Source organism: Equus asinus, chromosome 10 (assembly GCF_041296235.1).
Source record: "Equus asinus isolate D_3611 breed Donkey chromosome 10, EquAss-T2T_v2, whole genome shotgun sequence".
Classification (NCBI taxonomy): Eukaryota; Metazoa; Chordata; class Mammalia; order Perissodactyla; family Equidae; genus Equus; species Equus asinus.
Window position 1 is genome coordinate 64,896,057 of NC_091799.1, and position 27,126 is coordinate 64,923,182.

Sequence of the window (27,126 nt, forward strand, 5' to 3'; positions counted from 1 at the left end):
ATTCTCTGCCTTCCTTCTCTTCCATTCACCCAGATAGATTAAACAATTTGCAAAAGCAACTTTGACGTAGTTTGATTGCAGTACCCCCAGGACACCGTGAGTGGGTTTTTGGGGGGAGGGGGGCGGGATTCCTAAGTGACACTTTGCCCTTGCAGCAGAAACCCAGTCTGGTCCATTGCCGTTGCATATTTAAGGGTATTCTTTGGAATCCCAGTTGGAGATGAGAGTTGCTAGAGGTCAGTGCAGTCTCTTAGATGTCACCACCTACTGCACTGAAACTCAGAAGAGTTCACTGAGCTTGGACCCTGTAACCCTCATTTATCTAGGTGTCAGGGTACCCTGTAAAAACTGAGCCTTAATATGTTCCCTCGGCCATAAGTGTCCCCAGGAAACATCAGCAAAGTTGGAAGGTGCATTCTGATCATTACCTTTGTTTTCATGAATCCTGGAGAGAAAGTCCAGTTTTCTGAGGTCATTGAGTTACAGTGATGCTTCGGTGGAGCATTTGTGCCATATATGCCAAAGTGCTGGTCTTGGTGGCTAAAGGACTTTTGGGAGCTGAGAAGTAGACTTCAGCCTGACACGGCCTTAAAGCAAGGTGGAGTGTTGTCATTTTTGCTGTATTTTTTTGAAATTCCTGGGGTTTTTTTTGTCTTTAGTTATGTAAGGAAATAGTTGGGATTATGTATGTTTTGAATGACTGTTTGGCTGAGGGGTTAGGAAGGGAGGCCTGTGCATGTTGGATGCAGATGGCTGAGGGATGCAGCCGATAAGGACTGATAACTTTGTGTGGCGATTAGTAACACTTGCCTTTTGAAGATATTTCCATAGTTTTGACCACCTATTTGGAAGGTCAGGAAGGCTATACCATTTTACTGTTTATCTGTGTGCCAGTATCTTTCAAGTGATGCTTTTTTTTTTTTTAGCCTACCATAGTTTTTGTCCCACCTGTTTTTTTCTCATGCAGTTTTTAAAAATACCATAGCATATCAGTGACCTGATTGTCTTATCTGTTGACAGTGCTTATATAGATGGCATTGTTTTTAGGTGAAAAGTTAGCTTCAGAAATAAACAAAATAAAAGAGACTCCCCAAAGTCACTGTCTGCAGGCACTAACCTACCCATAAGCACACTGATCTCCCATTTGCACACTGGTGATCAAATCTGGGGGTTTTTTGTTGTTATTTGGGCCTCATCAAAATGACCACTTATTGCTCTCTTACTACCTGCTGTGGCATTGGGTGCCATTGTTCTCATCTGGCTACAGATTCTTAGTTGATTGATTAATTCTGTAAAATATAAATTGTTCTTTCATAATTTGATCTATTATAACAGTAGGCGTACGCCGAGTGTCTCCAGTGTCCTACATGCTGAATGGGACCATTCTGCACTGGGCCTGAGCTCTTAATTCTCTTGTCTGGTTAATTTTGTGTAGTAAAAAGAAGAGCAGAACCTGAAGGCACCTAAAGAAATGTGCAAGCATTTGTTTATGTTTTCAAGTTGATTTGACAGTACTTTTTCAGCGAAATGAACCTGACCGGTTACAGCTGCTTTGCCCTCAAATCCATGCTTTTAATGATGAGACCTGTGTTTGAATTTAAAAATTAACATGAAATCTAATAATGTATTGTAAATGATTTCAACTGTCAAGTAATTAATTTATACTTTAAGATAAAAAAATAAAACTTTAGGTCACAATAATTGGTCAAAATGATTCCTTTCGTTTAAAGGCACCAAATAAGACGGGGATTTTTTTTTTTTTTAACCTTTATTGTGAAACAGGCCCCCAGAGTAGATTTTGAGTTAATTTAGAGGTTTAGTATGGGAAGAAGGTTTATTTGCTTGAGGTGAAGGCGGGGTTAAGTGAGAAAAGACTTTTTCAAAATGTAGTCATTCTAGCTGTGTTTATGTCTTGTGGTCGAAAGATTATTGACCCGACACTCATTTTTAACATTAAAAAATTTCAACTCTGCTGAAGCTGTTGCTTAAACTTTTAATGTCTCAACCATTGATTTCTCTTTTTTAACCCGTTCATTTCTAAATGAGTGCTAAGCTCCTGTGACTTTTTATAGATGAAGAGGATTAGCTTAGAAGGAAAAAAAGCTCTTGGTAAAGGTTGTAAAGTTACCCTTCTGCTTGGTGACAAGGGCACGAATAAGTCACATCCATATGAGCTGTAAACTGAGTTGGAGCAGCTGATCCGAAGTCCCCATGAGTGATGCTAAACCTGAGTCTGAACTGGAAATGTGACAGCTTGCCTCACATGTCCACTAGGTTGATACGTCTTGACTATGAATGAATAAGTCTGAAACAGTGCTTTTAAGGCTACTAGCTTTACTACCATCCGTTCTTTTTACATGTACTTGTTTGAAACAACCAGTGTTTCCAGGTTATTCTCTTTTTGCCTTTGAAAAGTCGTGCCATTTTTCTGTTTTCTCTCTTGAGGCTTTTTTTTTTTAAAAAAAGAATTACTGTAATAGATTAAAATAACACAAAAATACTGGTAGAAGATCAGGATTTTGAAGGGATTATATAGAGAAAGTATTGATTATGGAGATAGATTTGATTATTAGGAAGAAGGAAATTGATTCCTCAAACTCATTTAACAAACTGGGGTAATAGATTCTTCCTCTGTTTTTAAAAATCTTACTAAAAGGAATCTCAACTATTAGCAGCTTTTAAATGATGCTTTAGCAGCAACCAGCTCCATTTCCTGATGGGTATTGTCATGTGCATAATGCTTCTGATGGTGTCCAGACAGGGAAATGACAGACATCTTGGCCAAGGCCCACCCTGGCTGTAACACAGGTAGAATGCTTGTACCATGTAGGGTAAGAGACTCCAGATGGCGTTTAATTCGAGTGGTTAAATCTACAGCATTTACCCTCATAAGCACATTAATCTGCCTGAGATTTGTACAGATTTCCTTTGGAACCTCATTGCTCAAGTTGGGGGAGGTTTTGGTGAGGTCTCAAAGCTTTGGGAACAGGCAGACCTAAAAGTTGAATCATGGTTTTGTTCCTTATTAGCTGAGTTACATTAGAGAAGTGACTTAAAAATTTTTAGCTTCAGTTTCCTTAGCATAAGATAAGCACAATAATATCTATTTTGAAAGGTCAGTGGAAGAGTTGGAAAGAATATATATAAAACGGCTAGCTAATGAATAGTTCCTGACAATAGTAGGCACTTATCCCCTTGTAATTGGTATTATTATGTGAGGTTTTAAGTCAAACTTCATTGGTTGTCTACTGGACTATGTTTTTTTACCATTCAGTTGTATTTTATGCTTAACATTTTCAGTTTCATGGATCTTTATAATATAATTCTTAAACAGCTATCTTAATGCACATTTCTATATTATAAAAAAATTATATTTACACTTTTTTGGTATAATATAAACATAAACATTTTGAAGTTCTAATTAGAAGTTCAATCTTTTCTTAAATTCCAGTTCCAGAATTTCAGACAGACGAGCTAAACACTTTTTCTGTTTTACTCTAAAACTGAAAACACAGTACTCATTAATCTTTAGGAAATATTAAATATAATGTGAGATTGGTGGACATATTTCCATCCTTTTGTACAGATTTTGCAAAGCTAAAATGCCTTTTTAGACTATTTTTAAGGCAGAATAATTTCACGGTGTTGTTGGTTACCCTTCCCTTATGGAAAGTAAGGTGAGGACATGAGGAGGGCAGGCCAGAAGTCTAAGCCTCAGGGCTTTCAAAGATTATGCTGTGGAACCCTGCATCTTTATCCTCTTACAACTTAATAATGCACATTTTACCAGGCCTTCAATAGAAAGTGCTGTGATCTTGAAGGAGAAAATGAAATCATTTTGACTTCCCCCCAAAATATACCGCTATAAAAATGTATTTTGTTTCTTCTCCGTAATTTTGGGGCAGTTCCAAAATTCCCAACACCATTTTGGTGTTGCTGGAAACTAGCGTGCTTCGAGCTAAAGTCTGTCTGAAAGTTAGGATTCAAGCATGCCTTGAAGAGACTTAAGGTTTTTCTTAAGTTCATTCCAGAAGTACCTATTCCAGCTTTGCCGTTGTAGTCATGACTTCTTTATGAATTTGTCTGTTTGGTTTTGAAAAACCTCTCTATCATAAATTGAGTTGCTTCTCTGGGGTGCTTTGTCTGGGTGTTCTCGCTGTCTGCTCCCCCTGCTGCTTTTTGGCTGTCAGTGCATACAGAACATATACTAGAGCTTTTTGTGACTGTTTACACATTTTCTTCTGGGCAAGAAGGGTATTGGAATGAACATAGAGTGTTCATAAAAGTGGCTAAATCTTAAGATATTTCAGCATTACTGAGTATATGATAACTTTCAGAACAGAAATAAATATTTAACTTTTGCTAAGAAAGAAGCTGAAGTTAGGTGGAAAAGGAATTTTAATTTTATGGAGAGCAAATAGCAATTAACAATCGTTTTCTACATGAAAATATTAAAAATTATTGACATATAGTCATAAGAGAATTGTAAAGAGTTAACCAACATGCCTAAAGGAACACTTTAAATTTTAAAAGAAAATGTCTCCTGTAACTATAGAAACTCAACTTATTGATGTTTTGAGTTTGCTCTCTGCTTTTTCATCCACTTAATGAAAGTAGATTTGTAAAGATTTATGTAGTTGACATATAGAGCCTTAAAGTTAAAATGAAGGATTGGGAATGCTTGTTTTTATGATCACTATTAGAAAAAAATGCTTTCTTTGCTTTTATTTTAAGTAATAATAAAAAGAGAGAAACACTTTTAACAGACATTTTTATATTTCATTGAATAGTAAAGCCCTTGATTTTAACTTAATAAAATAGTGCAATTAAAGCAAATCTTAATTTGTCTCTATTGTCATCAACTCAGTTCCCATATCAGTATTTAGTGGCAGTAACTTAAATATCCGTAACATTTAATTATCAAAACTTCTAATTTTTGTGATTCAATAAATTAGTCATTACCAGAGAAATTCCTTTCAGTTATTACATTTTGATTCACGTATGGGATAGCAGTGACTTCTGTCTCAGAGCTTTATGAACTATGTCCTTCTTGTTAAATTTCAAAACAAAAGGCTTGGTCAAGATAAAATAGTACTTTTCCCAATGTTATGGAGAGATTGAACAAACTTTTTTTTCCCCAGATAGCAAGAATGATGGATAATGCTTTTGTTCAATTTAAGAAGACTTCTATGATAGTCACAAAGATTGTAGCTATTACTAAAGATACACATATGTGGCAGATGTGAAATGCTGATAATGTCATGGTTTTCAATTGATCTGTCCATAAAATATGTAGAATCAGATTTTCTCTTTTTCAGAAAGAACTGACCCTTTAAAATGCAAATAGCTGAGGTTGATCTGTGAGGGCGTAGCTCTGCCAGGGCCGTGGTGCTGTACCTGGCTATTTGTTATGATGATTTAGCTGGCACTCTTAGTCTGAGATCTTTCTGGGAAATAGAGAGATGGGTAGCCCTTTATTTTAATGTTCACACTAGCTTTAAAAGACATTTTCTTTTATTCCCTGTCACAGGGATCTAGGGGTGAGCCTTAGTGTTTGCTTAAACAACCAACAATTCTGCTGTGTTCATTAGGAAATTAAATTGGATTAACGACTGCAGTGATGATAGGCTTATTACACTTTCTACATCTCTTTAATGAAATATTTTTCTTCATTATTATTGTTTAGTGTTCTGGGCTTTTTGCTGTTGTTTTGCTGTACTTTGCGTGTGATGAGGATGAGTGAAGTTTGCTCCCTGGCCTGGCATGTACACCAGTGATACTTATGGCAGCTTTGTAGGGTGGAAAGAACATCGATGTTTTTTGTCAGTTGGCTTCAAATTCCAGCTCCTCTTCTTATCTAATATTTTGGGCAATATGCCTCACTTCTCAGAATTTCAAATTTTTCATTTATAAATGGGGATAATAAAGAGGAAAATAAAATTGAAAGGTTGTTGGGAGCATTAGATATAATGTATAGAAAGCTCAGTTTGGTGCGTAACACATACTGGGTGCTCAATACATGATGTGTAATTTCTTCTTTGTCTACCATATATTGGAAAAGAGAGATTAAGAAAAACCATGTGTCATATACTCCTCGCAATGTAAGACCATAATATTTCTGAGAAGAAAAACGTGACCTTTCTATTCTGTAACTAATAACAATCTAAATTAGTGTTGCTCAGACTTCCTGTTTACATTCATAATTGTTATATATTGAATATTTTTATTTAAAGCATTTCTATTTTAAATGTCAATACCCACCTGAGTGCCTCATCTAATACATAACAAAATGAGAAAATGTCCATCCATGCCACCTTAAAGCATTTTGCTTAGAACTCACAGACACTGGGCATGCTTGTGGATATACTAGTCTAAATCGGCATCAAGAACAATTTTTGGAGTCATTTTTGGTTAGAAAGATGTTTGTTTTAAACAACCTGTGGTTTTCCTTCTCTGCCATTAATGGGATCTCCCCACTAGAGGAGAAAATGCCAGATTTCATCAGCAGAAATCTTCCATTCATTAGACATTCGTTCTTCAGGCAGAATGGTCTGTGGATTTAGAGGTCTCTCCTGGAGCCAGACTACCTGGTTTGGGGTCACTCTCTCTGCCTTTTACTGGGTGTAAATTAAACGACTTACCTTCTGGGCCTCAGTTTCCTCGTCTGTTGAATAGTTGCTGTGATTTGATGAATTAAAAGATGGGAATTGTCTAGACAGAGTCAGGAACACAGTGCGTGCTCAGTAAGGTGAAGTCCTTTATTTCCGTCTATTAGGGAATATCATGTTTCTTTTCTCATTTTGTGGGGTGAGGGTTGGAGAAAGGTATTTGCCATCCTGAAACCTGTGCTTCCAGTGAGCTTTTCAGAGGGAATGGTGGCCTGATGACATTGATGCTAACCAAATAGGACTGACTGTTGGACGGTTTCACTTGCTCTTCTTCCCATCAGTGACTTTTCAAGTTTACCTTTTGTTTCTCTGTGTGATTTTATAGTATAGCCCATCAAACTGCCCTGAGCTTTTATCAGAATATCTAAAACTCTTTGAGCTATTTGTAGCAGAAATACATAAAGCAGTAGAGAATAGTCTAGCCAGTTTTTTTCATAAATGAAACCTGTTAATTCTCTGCATGAGACTGAAAATAACCTAGGCACAGAATCTCTTAATATAATTTAAAATTAAGAAACGTATATTAAGCACATAGCATCCCATTGCATCTCTCACCATCTTAACTATCTAGTATATACACAAATATTTGCTTGCTCTGTCAGCTGAGAGGGCCTAAAGCAATGACACCCCAGTAGCAATGAACACCTCTGGCACCCTCATCTTGGTTTCTAATACCATTCTCCAACCAAAGGAACCAGGATTCCTTGGAGAAATAGCTGATTCTAGAACTGGGACAGGAAATGAGGCTGGACCATGTTGTAGTACCAGAAAGTAAGGAAGTCCTCAAACATTGATGGGAACATCACAAAGGAACACAGGAGCAAACTGAAAGAGCTCCCAATTACCAAAGCTGGAACTGTTTGATCAAGAAAATAAACTAGTATTGGGATATAACCTAAAGTATAAACTATAAATATCCATGAGTTCATATTGGTAGAAATAATTTATTGAATAAATAATTACATGGGGAGAATAGACAAACCTGTGCAGAAGAATTCCAAAATAATTTATGTAGATACTCCACCCTCAAGGAGGCAGAGCGTAACTCTCCACTCCTTAAGTGCGGGCTGTGCATATTGACTTCCTTCTAAAAAGCGCGGTGTGGAAGAACGTAACAGAGTACCCCTCTAGTGGACAAACCTGATGCACACACACTTCCTCTGCCAGGGGATCCAAGCAGCAGTGGGACGTAGGTTGCCTTGATAGGATCTGATGAAAATGGTACTTTACATCTGTGGTCTTCCTGCCAAAAGCATATAACCCCACTCTAATCATGAGAAAAGTATCAGATAAGTCTTAGTTGAGGGACGTTCTACAAAATACCTAACAAGATACTCCTCAAAACTGTCAAGGTTATCAGAAACAAGGAAAATCTGAGAAACTGTCACAGCCAAGAAGAGCCTGAGGAGACATGACGACTAAATGTCAGGTGGCATCCTGGATGGGATCCTGGAACAGAAAAAGAACATTAAGTGAAAGCTAAGCAAATCTGAATAAAGTGTGGACTTTAGTTAATAACGATGTATTGATATTGGTTCAATAGTTGTGACAAATGGTCATACTAACGTAGCATGTTAATAATAGGGGAAAATGGGAATTGGGAATATGGGAACTCTCTGTACTTTTCACAATTGTTCTGTAAATCTAAAACTTTTCTAAAATAAAAAGTTTATTCAATCTTAACCATCCTTGAAGGCCTATCTGGAATGCCACCTCCTCTGTGAAGCCTTTTCTGTCTTGTCTTCCCCCATGTCTCTCATTGCAGCCTCCCTTAATTGGGTGTAACGTCTTTCTCCTTTGACCTTCCGCAGGACTTTCTTTGTAGTTCTCTTAATTCTTAATGTAATATTTGTTTCTTTGTTTTATTCTTATCACATTGTACATTAGGTCATCAGTCTTACTCCTTTTCTAGCCCTCATTACGTCGGACACAAGACTGTTGAGTAGGTACTCAGTAATATTGGGTGAATTATATGAATGGTATTGTGGTGATTCTTGAAATGCAGCTTTAAATGTTTCTGCTCTCAGTGCTCTATGAATCACTACTGATCAGTCTCAGGGACTAAGGTTAATTTTACTCTTCTAAGCCCTGAGTGCTTAAAAGATAAAAGTTCTTCCGTTATGGGTCACAGCTTCAATTTTACTGTTTGTCAGATCCTTTGCAAGGGAATTACTGACCATTTGGTCAAAGAATTGAAGAAATTTATTCTAAGTTTTCTGTCTAGTGTCATTTGAGTGGCATTAATACAAATTAATAAAATGAAAATATAATCTGTGCCTGCCTACATCTTAGTTCTTTGGTAGTTTTGGTAGTATTTAGCATGATCAGTATTTCAAAGCATCATTGTTACTGTTATCCATTATCCTTCTCAGACTCAAGTCTTTATGTTCAAACTAAAAGAGACAGAAGTGATCATTTGTCTGACTCATCTAGTCTAAGTTGGAAATTGAAGCCCAAACCTTGCCCAGGTCCACCTAGGTCGTTAGAAATCTCCTGACTTCTTATGTAGCTCACTTTCTAGAGGGTCTCTGCATCATTTTGGATCATCTCTGTAGCCTTTATCTCAGCTTGTGTTCATGAGCTGGGGGAGAGAGACTTTTCCTTTTTTCTTTGAGTGTGTTAATGGACTACAAGCCATATTTCTGGTAAGCATGTAGATTCAATAACTGTTCAGACACATAAACAGTGATTTTCTACCCAGCCACTAGGAGTATTGATGAGGCCTTCTACATCAGTTCTAGCCCAAACCCAGTGAGTGTCAATATATCATTTTATAGTTGGTCGTATAAATCAGTACGTATGCATGATGCTGGTTAAGGTAAATGCCATTTCTCGCCTTGGATCCGTAGACTTAGGGTCTGTGCATTACAGTTGATGCCTTGCAAGAAGGTGTTTTTCTTTCGATGACAAGAATCCTGATCATTTCCCACTTAAGAATCTCAGTTCCGCTTATAGACACTCATCAGAAATTGTAGCATAGGTTATGCTCAGAGTAGTCTCATCTCTTTTAAATTAACAGCGTATAGTACACAGAGAAAAACCACATAGGCCATATTGATGGCTGTAAACTGTTCTCCTTTCTCTGTACCCATTTTAGCAGTAACATCCTGGTTATAGGTTTGTTCCAACTAAAAATGACTTATCTGACCACTTCCCCTGCTAGCTGGGGAAGAAAAGTGTGTTTGTTGGCTTTTGTGTGTTAGGGAGTATTCTGCGTAGTTTTACCAGGGCATGCTTGGGTTCCCGTCACCATTCTGGTCTGCTGCACTGTAATCCCTACACTGGCGGCCTTCGGCTTTTTTTACTGGCAAGCAGTGTGCTGTGCAGACATGGGCACCATAATAGGAAACACCTCGGCCTGTCATAAACAGGTCTGGAGAGTAGAAAGCACAGGCTGACAGGGATGTGTCCATAGCAACCAGCAGAGATGAGGCTGCCATCATGGAGTAAGTGCAGGCTGATATCTGTCTTCTTCATTTCAGAAAATAACTGGCTGATTTTCAGCTGCCTTCCAATGTTGGCATAGCTGCGTTTTGGTTGCTTGGTTTTGTTGTAGACCTGATTATCGATAAAGACATCTTAAATAACACTCTCCAAAATATTTTGAGACGACATATCAAAGTGTTTTCTTTTTGTTATTCTCCTTTTAATTCTACCTGATCATTCCAATCCAAACCCTTTAGGGAGAAAAACCAGACATTTCATGACAGTGGGAAAATATTTTTAAAAAAAAGAGTCATAAAAAATCAAATTATGTGTCTATGTAAAGAATTATAAATTATACAGAATTACAAAGAAAAGAGCATTTCTTAGTAAGGTGACTTTCTGTTGTTTATGCCTTTACATCAAGTTCAAATTTTAGAAAAGGAGAAGGTTCTTTGACTAAGAAAGATTCTATTTTATATTTACTAGTTTTTTTTAGCTTCAGAAAAGTGGTGAACTACAACTTTAACAATAATGGGCTTTGTCTCGAGAATTGAGAATCAATTTCAAGTTTGGAAGGGCTTTAACAGTTTTTAAAAGAGAGAAATGCTTTCATGGGTGCTTTAAATACATAGAGGTGTCATTTCATTATTTGCAAGGAAGCCTTATTTCACAAAAGAGGTTAAAGACTGTAAAAGATGAAAAAAGCTATAATTCCATTAAAAGAATTCAAAAATTAGGATAGAGCTAAGAGAACTGAAGTCTTGAATCTTTTTTCTTCTTTTCTTTTTCGAGAGCTTTGCTCAAAGCCTTTCATAGGTTGGGTGTTCAGTGGATGTTTGCTTCCCTCTCCTTTCTGGGTTTTAGTAAGCACTGATCCTCTTGTATTTTTTATTTTGGATATTTCAAGTCAGGTTCAACAATATGCTCTGATAAGAATGACACTAATTAACATTGTCTTTGGTATAAATTTTGATTTTCTGTTTTTTGTTTTCTTAATCTTATATTCTTAGTATGATCTCTTAGATCTCTATAAGGGTAAAAAGAAGTCATAGGAATATTTTACTAGAAATATTCTCATTTATTTAATATACGTTGGGAAAGATTAGTTTACTTTCTCCTAGAAGATACTGTTTGGGCCTAAATCTTCATTTTTCTATATAGTGTTAGTGAGCAGTAAAATGATATAAAGGTTCATAGTAGAAGAGACCAAAGACTTGCATCATTACAGACTGAATAGTCAGTCCCTATGTAAGAGGAATTTGTTCTCGCAAAAGTAGAATTCAGTGGTGAAATTATTTATTGTCCCTTAAGCCTATTTTTGAACATTTTGCTGTCCTCCATTTCATACATATGAGCAGTTTTTGACCATAGCTGGTCAGGAAACAACAGCATGTACCTTATTTCTAATGTAAGGCGTGATCCTGGTGTTTCCTCATCCCTCAAACCTTAATTTCTAACTTAGTCCTAGAAACAATACACTACATGCCAAAAAATTTGTCCCACTTGTAAAGATGAAAAACTGAGGCTTATTTAAACTTGTCCAAGATCCATATGCTTCTTAATAGATATAAAGATAGTTGATTTTCTGAACGTAGCATCTGGGGGGAGGATGGCGAGATAGAAAAACAAGTGTTTGTTTTCAGGATGCGTTTTCAAAATGTGTCCTAATAATCTTTTTAAAATTTATTTAATGAGCTCTAGATTCCAAAATACTGAAAATAACTTCAGCAAAGTAAAATTCGTGGAGGGGAATCCCATAGTGCAGATTATTCTGCCTGCCTTGTTCTGTGTCGTGCCGGGATGGGAGCAGAACAGACCTACCCAGCTCCTGGCTCCTCAGAAGGCTATGATGGTGAGACAGTGTGCTAAGTTGGGAGTCACCCTAGTAAGCAGGTAGTTAACAGGGCACAGGTATAAATTGAAGGGTAATGGGGTCAGTAGGGTGAGAAGACCAGGTGACTAAAGCAGATCTGAGATTCTGAGCTGGCAGGGGATTTGGAGGAAGGGGTAGAATTGGATGGGATGAAGCTTGATTTCTAGGGCAGCACAGAGACAAGGTATAGGATAAACTCAGGGGATGTGTAAGCAGTGTCAGGATTCTTAAAATGGCCTATTACTATGGGGTCGCCTTGGAGGTCTGTGTTTTTAGTGGGAGCAAAATGGGGAGGGAAGATGCACTTGTGGATAAAGTGAGGAATGAAGATTGAAGGAAGGAAAGGGAGAGAGAAAAACATATTAGGCAGTGAGATGGGGAAGGGGAGGGGTAGGAAAGAAAGGGATGTCTGCCTGGGCTGACTTAGGATCAGGGCTGTCCTTGGCTGGAGGCAGGCTGACCAGTTCGTGTTCCTGCCCCCTGTTCACCTCAGGGTTCAGATGGTGAAATCTGGCTGGAATGACCCTTTGGGACAGCCTTGAAGAAAAAAAGAAATCTCAGATGGGTCAGCATGAGGGTGTGAATGTTTAAGGGAGGGCAGTCAGCTGTGGGAGTGGGGGTGGGGAGAGAGCTGACTGGAGAGGGGTGACTTATGGGCAGAGTGTAATTCATGAGGCACGAGTCTTTTTTAGCACCAGTAGCTGGCGTCACCTCCTTCACCTGTTGCCTCCTTGAGTCATGGCCCAGTGGCAGCATGGGAGGGTTGTCACATCCAACTGCTGGGACATCTTCTGAGGAACCTGTTGCCTGGGAGTGAGGACGTGGGACAGCAAGGTACAAGCTGGAACAGGGTGAAGAGAGATTGTGTCAAAATAAGTATAGCTGAATTCACTGTAGTATATCGTCATTATTAGATGCCAAAAGAGAAAAGTGGAGCAGAATAATAGATGACAAATGTGAACTTGTATCTTGATTCTGCTTTAAATCTCCTAAATTCCGGTGAGCTTAGCAATTCCTCTTCCGGATATAAATCTACGCCACACTAGAGTTGTGACTCTGGATAATTAAATTGCTTCAACCTCTCTGAGCCTCTGTTTTCTCTGTAAATCAGGACTAACAAAATCTCTCTCACAGGACTGTTGTGAGAATTAAATGAACACTTATGTCAAGGGCGTAGTGTGGTGTGCACACACGTAATGGGTACTCCGGCCTATCTTTAGTAGGGATGGGATTGGAACTATTTTTAAACTTAAAAGATGAACTTTATATGCTGCCATATAGGTAACCCAATGCAACTGCAGCTTGAATCAACAGGCCTGGACAAAAGTGCTCACCGAGTGTGCCTTTGAAATCCTGATACCCAGTCTTGGTGATTTATGGGACCTCACTAGCTTGCATATGTGATGGCTCACTGAATTTGTTTACTTTAGTTTTAGCTCGGTTACCTAGCACTCTATGGTAGCATATTTTTATTTGCATTCTCACTGACTGCTTGATTATGATTACTCTGAAAGAATATGTATGAAAGCAGCCATGAAAGAAGCTTATTAGAGTTGGGAGGGTCTCATGTAGATCTTCAATCTACTTTGTCTAAAAATTGGTATACTTTGCTTTTCCCTTGCCCTGAATGACCTCTAAGGCCCCCCAAGTGATTTTTCTGATTCTGTGAAATGTAGAGATTATGATTATTAACAAAGTATCAAAAATCAATCAGTATCAGGTTACTGGGTCTCTCTTTTTGGGGAAGGTAGAAACAAGAACCAAAAATAGACCCTTTAATCATTGTACAGATTTAAAATGGCAGTCTAGCTGAGAAACAAGGAGTGGATGAAATGACCTTGAACCTAGTTCCAGCCCATGGTGAGGTCTTAGTCATGACAGTCACCATGGCCAGAGGGAGAAGAAACTCCCAGCAGTGGAGTTGCTGTAAGAGTTGAAAATGAGTTGATCCCTTCCATTTTCCACTTGCTGTCAGTCACTCTGCAGAGAAATGAAACTGGTATGCTTAATACAAGTTTTGTGAGTTTTTTTAAATTCCAGAAGCCCTTAGAGGTGAAGGAGATTTGTGAGATCAACCTGTTCACCTGCTTCATTTTACTGATGAGGTCACCAGGCACAGGAAAGTTAGAGTGACTCAGAACAAAACAGTCCTGTGTTATTTTTGTCAAAACTTTTATCTTGTGGCGAATAAAAATTGTTTGTTGCCAGACAAGACCCTGATTTCAGTCTTTTTTGACATCGTCACTTTTGAATGAAATTTTCATTTTGGTGTGTCTTTATTATTTGTATTTGATCCTTACCTATTCTCTAGACCACATACCATTTTCATGTGAGAAGTAAATCATTAGGTGGTGGTGGTGGTGGTAGTGTTTTGTACTTCAAATAACCACAGTCCAATATTTAGGCTTTCACTCAGGATTTTTGTTTTTGCCTCATTACTGTAGGATGTATATCTGCTCCAAAGGTTTTTATAGACAAAAATGAGCCTTTTATATATCTGTATTTGTTTTCAAACACATAGATAGATATGTATATAGATAGATAGATGTAAAAGGATATAGGCATACACACTGAAAATATAGCTAGCCATGTGAGCAAGCCTGTTGTGTGGTAATGAATGAGAGAACAACTCTTGGTGTTCTGGTCCTGTAGAGGAGTTCAGAGTGTGTTCGACACTGAGGACCAGACTGACTGGGAAGCATCCTAGAAAAAGTGCTCCTTTGCTGGATCTTGAACATCGAGGATTCATATAGATTGCTAACGAGGGAGGAGATGGTGTTCCCGGGCTAGATGAGGCAGGGTGGGATGGGACACTCTTGGGGGTTTACCTTTCTTTTGTGTTGTGGGAGTGGGAGTGGGTGAGTAGTGGGTGTTGTGGATGAGTGAGCCTGTCTGGAACAGATAATCTGATTACAGGAACAGAGGCAGGTGTGAGAAATGTGATTGGAGCCACACTGCAGAGTACCTTAAATGCCAGAGGAAGTCATTTGCTCATTATCCTCTACGTCCTGAAGAACCCTTGCATTTTATCATGGGAAAATATTACAAGGAAAATAGCAACAAAATGATTTTAGAAAGATAAATCTGGTGGTAGTATGCAGGATGGATCATGTTGAGGGGAAATACTGAAAGCAAGAAGTGTCTGTTGGGGAATTAGACATATAAGTGATGAGGGGCTGAAATGGGATGGGAATGAAAAGAAGGGACTGAGTAGGAGAAAGATTGCCCAGGAAAGGTGACAGGATGCATAAGACTTTGGGGAGAGGAAGCCAGAAGAAAGTATGAAACTCTAAACCCAAGTAATAGAAAGGATGATGGTTCAAAAACAAGGAAGAGAAGTTAATTTGGGGGGGGGGGGGAGGTGGAAGGTATGGCAGTTACATTTTGAGCCATGAAATTGAGGCAAGACTACATATCTAAATAGAAATGCGCTGTAGGCCTTCTGTTGTCAGGACTGCATTTCTGGTGAAAGGACCTTACCTGGGAGTTACCTGCACAGAGTGGATGGTTAAGACCTGACGGCTCATCTGTAACAGGGGAATAATCATAGTCCTCATAGGGTTATTATTAGAAATAATATAAGTAAAAATAAATGTAGTAATTCCAGGAAACTACTCAGCACTATCCTTGACACATAGAGGACAATAAATACTACTTGTGGTTTTAGGAAAAGAGAAGTTTTGTGAATTATTAGAACTGGTATTGTGGGAGCTGTATTAAAACCGTCTGATTGCTGTGTTTTCTCACTGTACCCCAAATGAAAGCTCATATGTTTAATTCACATGCTTGCTACTCTAGCTGTTAGGGGAAAGTGACAGCCCAAGCTATAAATGCTCATGTTAGCTGTTGATCACTGTAAGACCTGGAGTGGCTTTTTGTTAATGTAATGGGTGAAGGATATTAACTACATTTCTGTTTGTTGCAACTTCCATAGTAAAATCCCTGAGCCACATTTTGTTTTCCTTTGTGTCCAGAGTCAAATCAATTTTAAGGGGTTAATAAAGAGCTTTTGAAGAATGGTATTAGCTCTATGTAAGCTAATGATGATTAGGACTGTCTGGGTAGAAGGTTGGACTGGATGTCTTTAGAGGAGCTTTCCAACTAGGACATATTTCACAGAATATAAGAATTGTGGTATGTTTGATGATCCCATTCCACCTAACATGTGTGATTGACCTGCCACCTCACAGGCTGTTAGATTCACATTTGAAAGGTCAAGTAAAGCAGAGTTGTTTGTTTTAGTTTGAATTATTTTGGTTTTTTCCTGTCATCTTTGTTCCCAGAATCAAAAATTTTTGTTTTCCCATCTTAAGGATCTAAATATAGACAGGTATCCCAGCATAATAAATGCCAAGGTGGTTAACACCAATTTTTATTGAGGTGTGAAGAAAAGTGAGTTAAGGAATTTTTAAACTATATTTTCAGGTCTGAGTCCTTTATTAGAAGAAACATATAGGTGCATCTTTATGAGCGATTAGAAAAATTGAGTTGTTTTTTCTAATATTTTATTGCTAGCAATTTAGTTTCAAGATATGAGAACAATCACATTTAATTTAAAAAATTGTTTAAAAGCAATATTTTGAATAAAAATAGTTGGTATTAATCACAGTTATCTAACCTTACCTGTATTTTATGAATAACACTATACACTTAAAATATGGCAAGTCTTCCTTTTCCAGCAAAATGGCAACATGCGTCTAATTTGAATTCCAGAAGAAAAAATAGAGAGAATGGGGAAGAAGAAATAATCTGGAAGTCCAGTGAATTCCAAGCAGGAAAAGTTCTAAAAAGAAACCCACATCCAGCTATTTCCTAGAGAAATCACAGAGACAAGTAGATCTCAACACAGCCAGAGAGAAGAGGCAGATTATCTGCAAAGTAACAGCAATTAGACTGACAGCTGTTTAATTTGTGGCAGGGAGCAGGGATTCATCTGATTGGAAAAAATGAAATCACCTCTGACCCCCAGCTCAAGGGCTTCTAGGATACGGACTTTGTAATTGTCCAGCCTCCGCAGCACAGGAAGCCTTGTTCAAAGGAAGTTGGGATGGCTGCTGCACTTGCTTGTGTACCTTCTGTCTCCCACACACTAATATGTAAGCTCCTTCAGAGCAGATGATGGCTGACTGACTTCTCCTTAGTACGTGGAACAGTGGCTAACGCATAGTTGGTGCTAATTACATATTTGCTCATTAAAAGGATTATCATCTTAGGCTCATTGGTACGGGGCTTGATCTGCTTGGTGCCAAGTCACCCCTAGGGTTGTACCTACATTTTCTTTTGGAGATTGGAATTTGATCTTGAAAACTGTCGGGATGTCTTTACATTGTCAGGTCAGTCCATTCTGAGAAAATTATCCCTATTTGTTTGATATCTCCGTAAGCATTTCAGCTGGTATCAGTGATTCTGATAGTTTGGAGACAAACCATTTATTGCATAAACTATTGGGTAGATATTATTGCAGGAATCTTATTGCAGCTGTTTTAGTCAGATTGTTTTCCTTATGACAGGTTTCAGTGTTTCTGGTCACAATATAGAAAAATTATTGAGCTCCTGACATCTGCTAAATATACTGTGCTAGATTATCTTCATAAATTCTGACCCTCTCCACACAACCCAGAGACCTCAAATAACTTGCTGTATATTATAGTGCTCGTAAGAGGCAGAGCCAAGATTTGAACTCAGGTGAAGCCAGCTAGAGAAACTATGCTCTATACCATCTCACTCCTCATAATTCTTATATGCTACTATTCTCTCATTGTTGCAAACAAACAGAAATCTCACTGCACCATTTTTAATTGTGTTTATGATTGCCTTTAGTAAAGTCTTCATTCCTAAAATGTTCAAATAAGACATAGTACTTTAATAAAAATATTGCCAGCTGTGAGTGCTAGAGACTAATTTTGGTTATGCTGTGTGACCTTGCTTTAGGCTTTCACATTACTAATTTGCTGTGAAGAGAGGATTTAGAAAACTAGATTATCTGTTGATGTCCCTTTTATTGGTCTCTTCTAAAAACATCTTAAAAGATTCTGATGAAAGTGGCCTATCCTAATGTAATGTCATTGGAGTATTTGAAAGTAACTGCATACTCAAAACTCAACCGGCAGCTTTCCTTATCCATATCCAGAGCACTGAAGAGCCTGAGGGGAAATGGCCCTCCACAGTAAAAACAAACAAACAAACTTCATGTATTTAAATTTTCTTGCACTTAATTCAGAGGACTCCCCTTTCTCCTCACTTATCCTCCTCCAACTCTGTACCTCCCCCAGTCTTCTCCATCTCAGCAAGTGGCACAAACATCTCTTCAAGTCAGAAGTCTAGAAGTTCATTCTTCTCATCTCTTCACTTCCAGCGTTCAAGTCTTCTCAGCAATTCCTCAAGTGCCTCCTCTCCTCTCCTGCCTGCTCTTGCCCCTCTACCAGCCGTCTTCCACAGAGACAGCCTTTTAAAATGTGAATCACAGCATGTCTCTCCCTGCTCAAAACCTTCCAGTGGTATCCCACACCTACTGGAAGGCTTACGAGGACCCACGTGACCTTGCTTTGACCTCCCTCTAATCTCATTCTCTTTACCTATCCTCCCTCAGGCCGGCTGGCTGTCTTCCTTCAGCCCTTGCCCAGGATGCTGTTCTCCAAATTTCCGGTTGGCTCTTTCCAGTCATTAGGGTCCCATATCAGCTGTTACCTTCTCAGTGCAGCTTTTGCTGACTGTTTAATAGTTCACCATCACCGTATCATGTTTTCCCCTTTCCTTTCATTCAGCACGTTTGTCACTCATGTTTTGTCTGCTCATCTTTTGTCTTTTGGCCCCAAGAATCCAGTTTACATGAGCAGGGAGCTCTTCTGTCTTGTTCATTACTGTATCCCTCATGCTGGCGCATAGCAGCTGTTTAATAAATATTTGTTGAGTGAATATGTTAATAACCATTCTAAAGAATTTCTTAGCTGATCTTTAAAGCCCATTGCTTTCCTCAAAAATTTTCAATGAAACCCTAGTATTTTTGTTTGTTTTTACTTGTTAATAAATGTGAAGGGAGCAAAGAATTAGGCAGTAGAATAAGTTTGAGAAATGCTAGGTTAAACAAAACAGGACAGGGTTATGGATCATAATACATACAATACGTATTCCTGGCAGAGCCTTTAATATGCTCATGTACACAATTTCTAAGAAAGTTAGCACTGTGTCACAATTTTATTTGACATTGGATGTCTTCTTTGAGAATTATCACATGGGACTACTGTTCTTTACAACGCCTTCTGAGAAATGCTACCTTAGACAAAAGCTCATCATAATAGAAAGAAGGAAAGACCCTATACTGACTTTAAGGAAGCAGACTTATACTGACCATAAGGAGAGCAGGCTGATAACACAGGACTCAGAAAAAAGATAAAAGCTATGAAAGAATGACTGGGGGATTCAAAAAGAATACAGCAGTTGGGACTATTCAGTTTTCTGCAAGCAGCTCTACTCACTTTACTGGATTTATCTATCTCTAGCAGCTGCCACAGTGCTTTGCTTAGAATGAACATACAAGAAATATTTGTTAACTGTTCAGTGATAAGTGAATAATAGTGGCTCAGGACCACCATTAAATAATTAAATTAAGATTGGTTTGATTTGTTTGAGAAAGCAGGAAAATATCTAAAATATTTTAGGGAATTTTTCATCCCAAAGGATTAAAATAAAAATGATATTAGTACTTACAAGAATACTTCAGCTGTTATTATATTGCCTAAAGGCTTTGCATAGCTAGGAATTTACTGTCTGTTGTATTCCAAGCTAATATGGACTTTAGACAAATATATGCCTGTATGCCTGCGATACGGTGGTGGAGCTCTTTGAAAGACTCAAAATGTTATTTTACGAGAAATCTCAACTATGCTTGAGATTTTTGTTTTTCATTTCTTTTTAGGCAAAGCTAAGCAAATTTGGAATTCAAATAATTCGATAACATAACTGTCATTTTTTCGAAGTCAGATTTTGAGGCATAATTTACATATGGTAAGATGTACTCTCTTTAGATATAGTTGAATGCATTTTGACAAGTGTATACAATCGGATAACTACCACCATAATCTAAATATAGAATATTTCCGTCACCTAGAAGATTTGCTCTTGCTCCCTTGTAGTCATTCCCCTCTCCCTACTCCCAGCCCCTGGCAGCCCGGTGATCTGGTTGTCCCTATAGTTTTGCCTTTCTAGAATGTCAAATGGATGAAATCATACAGTATATATATGTAGCCTTTTGTTAGTGGCTTCTTTCACTTTGCATAGTGCTTTTGAGATTCACCCACTAATAACATGTTGCGTATATTAGTAATTTGTTTCTTTTTATTGCTTTCTAGTATTTCATTTTTTGGATGTACCACAATTTGTTTATCCATTCATCAGTTGATTGACATCTGGGCTTTTTCCACGTTTCAGCTGTTATGAATAGAATTGCTATAAACATTTGCATATAGGTCTTTGGATAGATGTATGTTTTCCTTTCTCTTGCGTAAATAACTAGGAGTGAGATTGTTGGATCATATAGTCAGGGTATTTGTTAACTTCATAAGAAAGTGCCAGACTGTTTTCCAAAGTTGCTGTACCATTTTGCATCCCCACCAGCAATGTATGAGAGTTCCACGGCTCTGCAACCTGGCCAGCATTTTGTATTAGTATTTTTCATTTTAGCCATTCTATTTCCTTAATGACTCGTGATGTTGCACATGTTTTGATGTGCTTATTGACCTTTTTTAGTTGTAAGAATTTTTCATAAATTCTGGATACCGGTCTTTGTCAGATACGTGTTTTGCACATATCTTCTTCCCAGTCTATGGCTTGTTGTTCCATTTTCTTATCAGTTTCCTTCAAAGAGAAGTTTTGATAAAGTCTAGTCTGTCATTCTTTTCTTTCATGCTTCATGCTTTCTCTGTTCCAAGTAATCTTTGCCTAATCCAAGATCACCAATATTCTCTCCTATATTTTCTTGGAGAAGTTTTGTTTTAGGTTTTACATTTAGTTCCATGATCCATTTTGAGTACATATTCGTATATGGTGCAAGGTCAAGGTTTTGAAGTTCATTGTTTTGTGAATGAATATCTAATTGTTTAAACACTGTTTGTTGAAAGGAATATCCTTTCTCCTTTGAATTATAGCCCAAATTTTATGACCTAAAATTACTTAAGATCTACATATAAAAGTGGTGTACTTAAAAGATTAAATATGTCTTTCTGAAAGTGTGGCTATTTGCATTTTTTATTATTGCCTTAGAAGACAGGTGCTCTCTGTTTAAATTGTTTTCTCAAAGCATACCACGAAGTACAGAGGGAGTCTTAGTAAGTATCTTATGGTGATTATAATGGCCATCATAAACCTGGGAAATGGTATTAACTTAGGACAATTTAAGTGAATTGGGGTCCTAATTTGGTCTGTAAGTAGAAAGTCCCCTTTCTATGCAAGATTATTTTTGTGGAGGCCTCATTTATATGAGATTTGTGCACCCATTCATTGCCTTAATTATTCTTCAGCAAAACAAAGTCCTTGGTAGATATGATGATGGTGGTGGTGGGGGGGGGGGTTTCAGCTAGATTTGCTAATCAGTTATGAACACAGTAAACTGTGTGTCTACTGTGTATGGTTTAAGCTGTATTACCAACTATAGAATACTGTGCTAACATTTAATGAGCTAGCTCACGTAGAAGAGAAATTTTAATACAGGTGGCATCAGATCAGTCTCATATTATTTCAGCCTCAAGGAACCTCTCAGAAGAAATAAAGTTTTTGATATATTGGAATTTCTTTGCTCAGTAATGTTACAGGTGTTTCCTATTTTAATTTTTTTTTTTTGAGGAAGATTAGCCAATCCTCCTCTTTTTGCTGAGGAAGACTGGCCCTGAGCTAACATCCATGCCCATCTTCCTCTACTTTATACGTGGGACGCCTCCCACAGCGTGGCTTGCCAGGCGGTGCCATATCCGCACCCAGGATCCGAACTAGCGAACCCCGGCCGCCGAAGCGGAATGTGTGAACTTACTTAACCACTGCGCCACCAGGCCAGCCCCAAGGTGTTTCCTATTTTACATAAAACGTTTTTTTGGTGAAAATTTTCAAACCAGGTTAATTAGAGAATGATTCTTAGCTTTTTCAGATGATTATTCAGTTTTGAAAAGTCGACCTAGAGTTCCTCTTAATCTCAAGCCTCCATAATATTTGTAAACTGTTTTGTTTTCTGACACGTGATGACTCTTGAGGAACAGCTGTTCCTTAAATGGCGTTTGGGTCCATTGTCACTAGAGGGCAGTAAGCACAAACAGATTTAGTGGATTTGCTGGAGTTAAGGTTGTTTTTGTTCTATTAGCATTCATCAAAGAAAGTGTAGTTTTTATAATATAAAAATAGATTTAAAATTCTGTTATTTAAAATACAGGTTATAAATTAATTCTAGATTACTGTCTGCCTCTAAAACTATTTTTGAGGCATTTGAAAGCAATGAAACACAGTGATTTTAGAGACACTGGTATGCTGTAGGTCTGTTATTTAATATCTGCAGTTTAACCGTGCCTCAGAATTTTTCGGGGGGCGTTTAGCAATTAGATTTGTGTATATTAAGCTGAACAGTGTTGGGTACGTGAAAGCCCACTTTCTACAGATTTGCTGCTTGATCAATAACAATTCCTAGAACTTTGATCCTGAGTAGAAAGGTGTAAAATAAATATAGACTGATTCTAGAATAGAATATTTTCAAAAGGTGTGAGTCCTACCAAAAACAACGCTATTGCCAGGAAAATCCCTTAGGTTGGAAAAATCTAAGAGTTAATACCCTTAATTTAAAAAATAGTTCTTAAATATTTCAAGCATATATAATGTACAGCTTAGAACTTACTAGGTTAAGAGAGATATTGTTTATAGACTCTAGGCTAAATATAGGTTAATTCCTGAAATACTTTTTTGGCAATTTAGAGTACTCTGAAGCCAGGGAGCCTGGGTGCAGATCCCACTTCTGCTCCTGGGCTCCGTGACCTTGGGCAAGACACTTGACCTTCTGAGCCTCAGGTTCTCATAATTTGGTTTGTGTTTGTTTTGCCCTATTCAAAATTGTGTCTCATCTCTCTTGACCTCTGTTGCAAAGTCAGTAATGCCAGCATGTGTTAATATATCAAGCACTCGACTCCATCAGCAGAATTTTAAATATCCTGAAATATCCTCAAACAGTCCAGACAGATTGTTGATTGCTTGGGGTGTTGGTTAAGTCCTGAGAAAATGAAGAATAAGCGAAGAGTGGCGTCTAGAGATTCTGAGGAGTATTATTAGGGAAAGACAGAAAAAGAGAACTAGATGCTGAAGGAAATTACATATTTTTTTCTATTTCAGTACACCCATACACACATTCGTACATACAATCATTTGGGTGTTTGAGAACAGCAGATTACCAGTAGGGAAGTCTGAGTTCTGCCCGTGTGTGAGGGCATCTGTGTCTTGTTCTCATAGCCATCCCGCACATAAGTAGGTCTCACTCCCAGGTCTCCACACCAGCTTCCTGCCTACACTAGTTAGTAGGACCCACCCTGTCCAGAGATCTGGAGACGACAATCATGCTGACAGTGGATCTTTATTCAAGATACTGTGGAGTCAGCGAAAGGATTAAGGATAAATGAGTCCACTCCTAAATTCATACCGTTTATCACAGAGTTTGCATGAGCCTGATTATATGAGCTATTCATAGTCCATAAAGAGCAGCAAAGACTGAAAGACACCTGGCCTTGCATCTCAGCCCTGTCACGTACAGGGCAAGTTATTGAATATTTAAGTGTCTGTCTTTTCACCTTGAAATGGGGATAATATCTTTCTTAACCAGGATATGCAAAGATTAGAGATAAGATATATAAAGCTCTTGGTGCATAATAAGTGCTTAATAAATACTGTAACATATTACAGTTTTCTTATTAAAATTGTCAGAAGCCAAATCTGACTATAAGAATTCTATCTCTCTGGCCCCATCCAAATTTCTCTTCTGGGTTGTCTAGATTCTTTCTGCAGGCTGCTACTACCAGCTTCTAGTCTGTCTTTTATTATGGGAAAAATGAAATGAATTTTAATTTGGCTCAGAGCTTAAGAAAAAAGACTTCTTATTCCCCAGAAATATGGAAACCTTCCTTGGTACTTTTTACTTGACACTATTATCATTATTATTATTATCATTGTTATTATTATCATCTCCCTTCCGGCAGCAGGTTAGGGATTTACAGTTGAATCTTTCTGTGCTTGTGGTTCACTAACTACTGTGTTGGGAAATATAAAGAAAGAATAAGACATCTTTGTTGCCTCAAGCATCCTCCACCCTGGCTGAGGAAGCAAAGTTCCAGGCAGTTGAAGCAACTAGAACAGTGACTTTTACCACTGGGGAGTATTCAGGAAATTTCAGGGTACACTGACTGGGGAGTGCTCCTGGCGCTCCCCAATCCAGGAGCTAGATGTCCTGGAATACAAGGGATAGTCCTCCACCAGGGAGGACTGCTCTGTGACCTAATAACCGTTCATGTCGTAGAAAATTCACTTATTATCTGAGCCTGGAGCACAACTACTTTTTACATATAAACGCAAACTATTTCTTACATGGTTTTAATCCACACTAAATTTTTCAGTAAGGCAACCACAGTGTGTATTGAGGGAGGATCGCACTTTGTTACATTTAAAACCTTCCTGAGAGTCATTCACCGTTTTGGAAAAACATCATCCTCCTAACACAGCACTCCTGTATCCATTTCTGTGTTGCTGTCATGTTCACGGTAATTCTCCATAGCAGAGGAATCAGAGGGAACACTTGCATGGCACTTACTGTTCTAGATGCTTTACTTGTGTGTACTAATTAAAACCCACCACAACCTGTAAGGTAAATGCTATTATTATTATTCTCATTTTCCAGAGGAGTAAACTGAGGCACGGAATGTTTAAATAACTTTTGCAAGGTCACACAGCTAGTAAGTAATAGTAAGATCTAAGCTTTTGACTGCTTCATTATTTTTTAATGTAGTTGTGTACAAGCATTTATATTTTGCAATGTTTAGTATAAATTACTGTATTTCTCCTTTATGTTCCTGAAAAGCCATTATACTGAGCTTTTTTAAAGTTTCTAGATGTGGATTGTTTAGTATGTATTTAAGTATTTAGTGAAATGTGTATTAGGAAGAGTATTTAGGAATTTCATTTCAGGATAAAGAATATTTGTCATAAAAAGAAAGAACTCATTTAGTTTGAAGTTCATCAAAGAATAAAATAGACTGATGAATGCATATAAAAAGAGCCAGCAAGTCCAATATGGATGTGAACCACGGTAAAGCATAATTTGGGTTTAAATGACGTGTGACACATCTTGCTCTTCAGGAGCGCAGGAAACGTGCACCTGCCTCAGGGCCTTTGCTCCTGGCGTACCCCTGGCTGACTTCCCCTCCTCTACGCCCCCAGATAGCCACATGACTGCTCTCTCCCTTTCTTCAGATCTCTGAGTGTATGTCATCTCATCAGAGAGGCTTTCCCTGTCATCTCATCAGAGAACCTGTACCCCAATCCTTCTTTTTCTCTGTTGTGCTATCACCACGTGATGTGCTGTATATTGCCTGACTTAGTTGTGGAATATAAGCTCCAGGTGAAAAACCTTTGGTCTGTTCACAGCTCTGTCCCCAGTGTCCAACACAGCACCTAGCATATAGTAAGAGCTTAATAAGTATTTATTCAGTAAAGGGGGAGTGTAGAATAGTTAGAGTTTGGAGAAAGGCTGGATTATTTTGTCTTGAGATGCACTCTGAATGACTTAAATCTGACTTTGGAAGACCAGCTTGAAGTAGTTGCAGTAGAAGAAGGAAGGTATTTTTTCCAGGCAGAGCATTCAGTGTAAGTAAAGAGAGGGAAATGGGACCGTCTGCTATAGCAGAAGGATGGGCGGGATACTAGCCTTTCAGGAACAGCCCAGGTGTAAAGAGAGCTGAAGATGGGCTTGGAGTTGGGGATTAGGGTCACATGTTGCCAGTCTGCAGGTCACACAGGAATGTGGCTGTGATGAGGCAGGGGATGCCAGGTTGTCAGTGACTGGCTTGGAGTGAAAGGTGGAGGCTGGATTTGAGGAAAATGGGCCTTGCAGTGGAGATCAGAAAGGGATTGGAAGGAGAAAAGCCAAAGAAAATGAGCAAAGAAGCAATTATAGCTTGTGGGTCTGAGACACGGAATGACGTGATGCAGTTGCAAGGAAACATGACATATTAAAAAAGATAAAACAAAGGCTAAGCCTGGGAGCTAAAAATGTAGGCACCATAATGGAATAGTTATCATAATCATCATCATTATCATCATCATCACCTAATAACCTGTCTGTCAGTTGTATCAGATGTTTCTGTGCTTTGCATATATCATCTCATTTAATCCTCATAATAATTATTCTGGTTATTTATTGCTGTATAACAAATCACTTCAAACTTAGTGGCTTAAAATATCACTTTGTTATTATTTTATGGGTTAACTGGGCTTGGTTAAGCATTCTCACTTAGAGGCCCTCATGTGGTTGCACTCAGATGGGGGCTGGGGCTGGAGTCATCTAAAGGCTCAACCAGCTGGATGGCTAAGATGGATTCTTCACTCTCAGGTCTGGCTCTGGGCTGGGCTGGCTGCCATAGCTGAAGACTGGCCAGGTGCGAACTTGTGTGGGCTCTCTCTCGTATTCACTTGTTCTCTCTCTTTGTCTCTCAGGTTCTCTCCCTTGTTCACTCTCTTTCTCTGTCTCTCAGGCTCTCTCTCGTGTTTACTCCCTCTCTCTGTCTCTGTCTCTCTCTCTGTCCCTCTCCCAGCAGCCTCTCCTTAAAGTTAGCGTGGGCTTCCTCATAGCATGGTAGTCTCAGAACTCTCAGACTTTCTTACAAGGTGGCTCAGGGGTCCCAATAGCACATTTCAAGGAGACTAATGTAGAAGCAGCAAGACTTTTTGTGACAGCCTTTGCAGTCACACAGCATCACTTGTTGGTTACACAAGCCAGCTCCAATTCAGTGTAGGGTAGTGTGGCTCATTAGGAGGCATCTTTGGAGACTAGCTACCATAATAAACAATTTGACAGATGAGGAAACTGACACTAAGAGGTGAGATTGTTTGTTGAGGATTATACACTAAAGGATTTGAACTCAGAGTCCG

General features: G+C 38.4%; 1 protein-coding gene across 9 annotated transcripts in view; it reads left to right on the plus strand.

Moving 5' to 3' along the window:
* Window positions 1–27,126, plus strand: part of PDE4D (phosphodiesterase 4D) — a 1,407,338-nt gene that overhangs the window by 1,353,541 nt on the left and 26,671 nt on the right. The window contains exon 10 of one of the 9 annotated variants that reach the window (XR_011506465.1): window positions 452–598. The exons of the other annotated variants lie outside the window; for them this stretch is intronic. The gene's annotated coding sequence lies outside the window, so the exon portion shown is untranslated. The remainder of the gene's footprint in view (window positions 1–451; window positions 599–27,126) is intronic. 9 annotated transcript variants of the gene reach the window in all.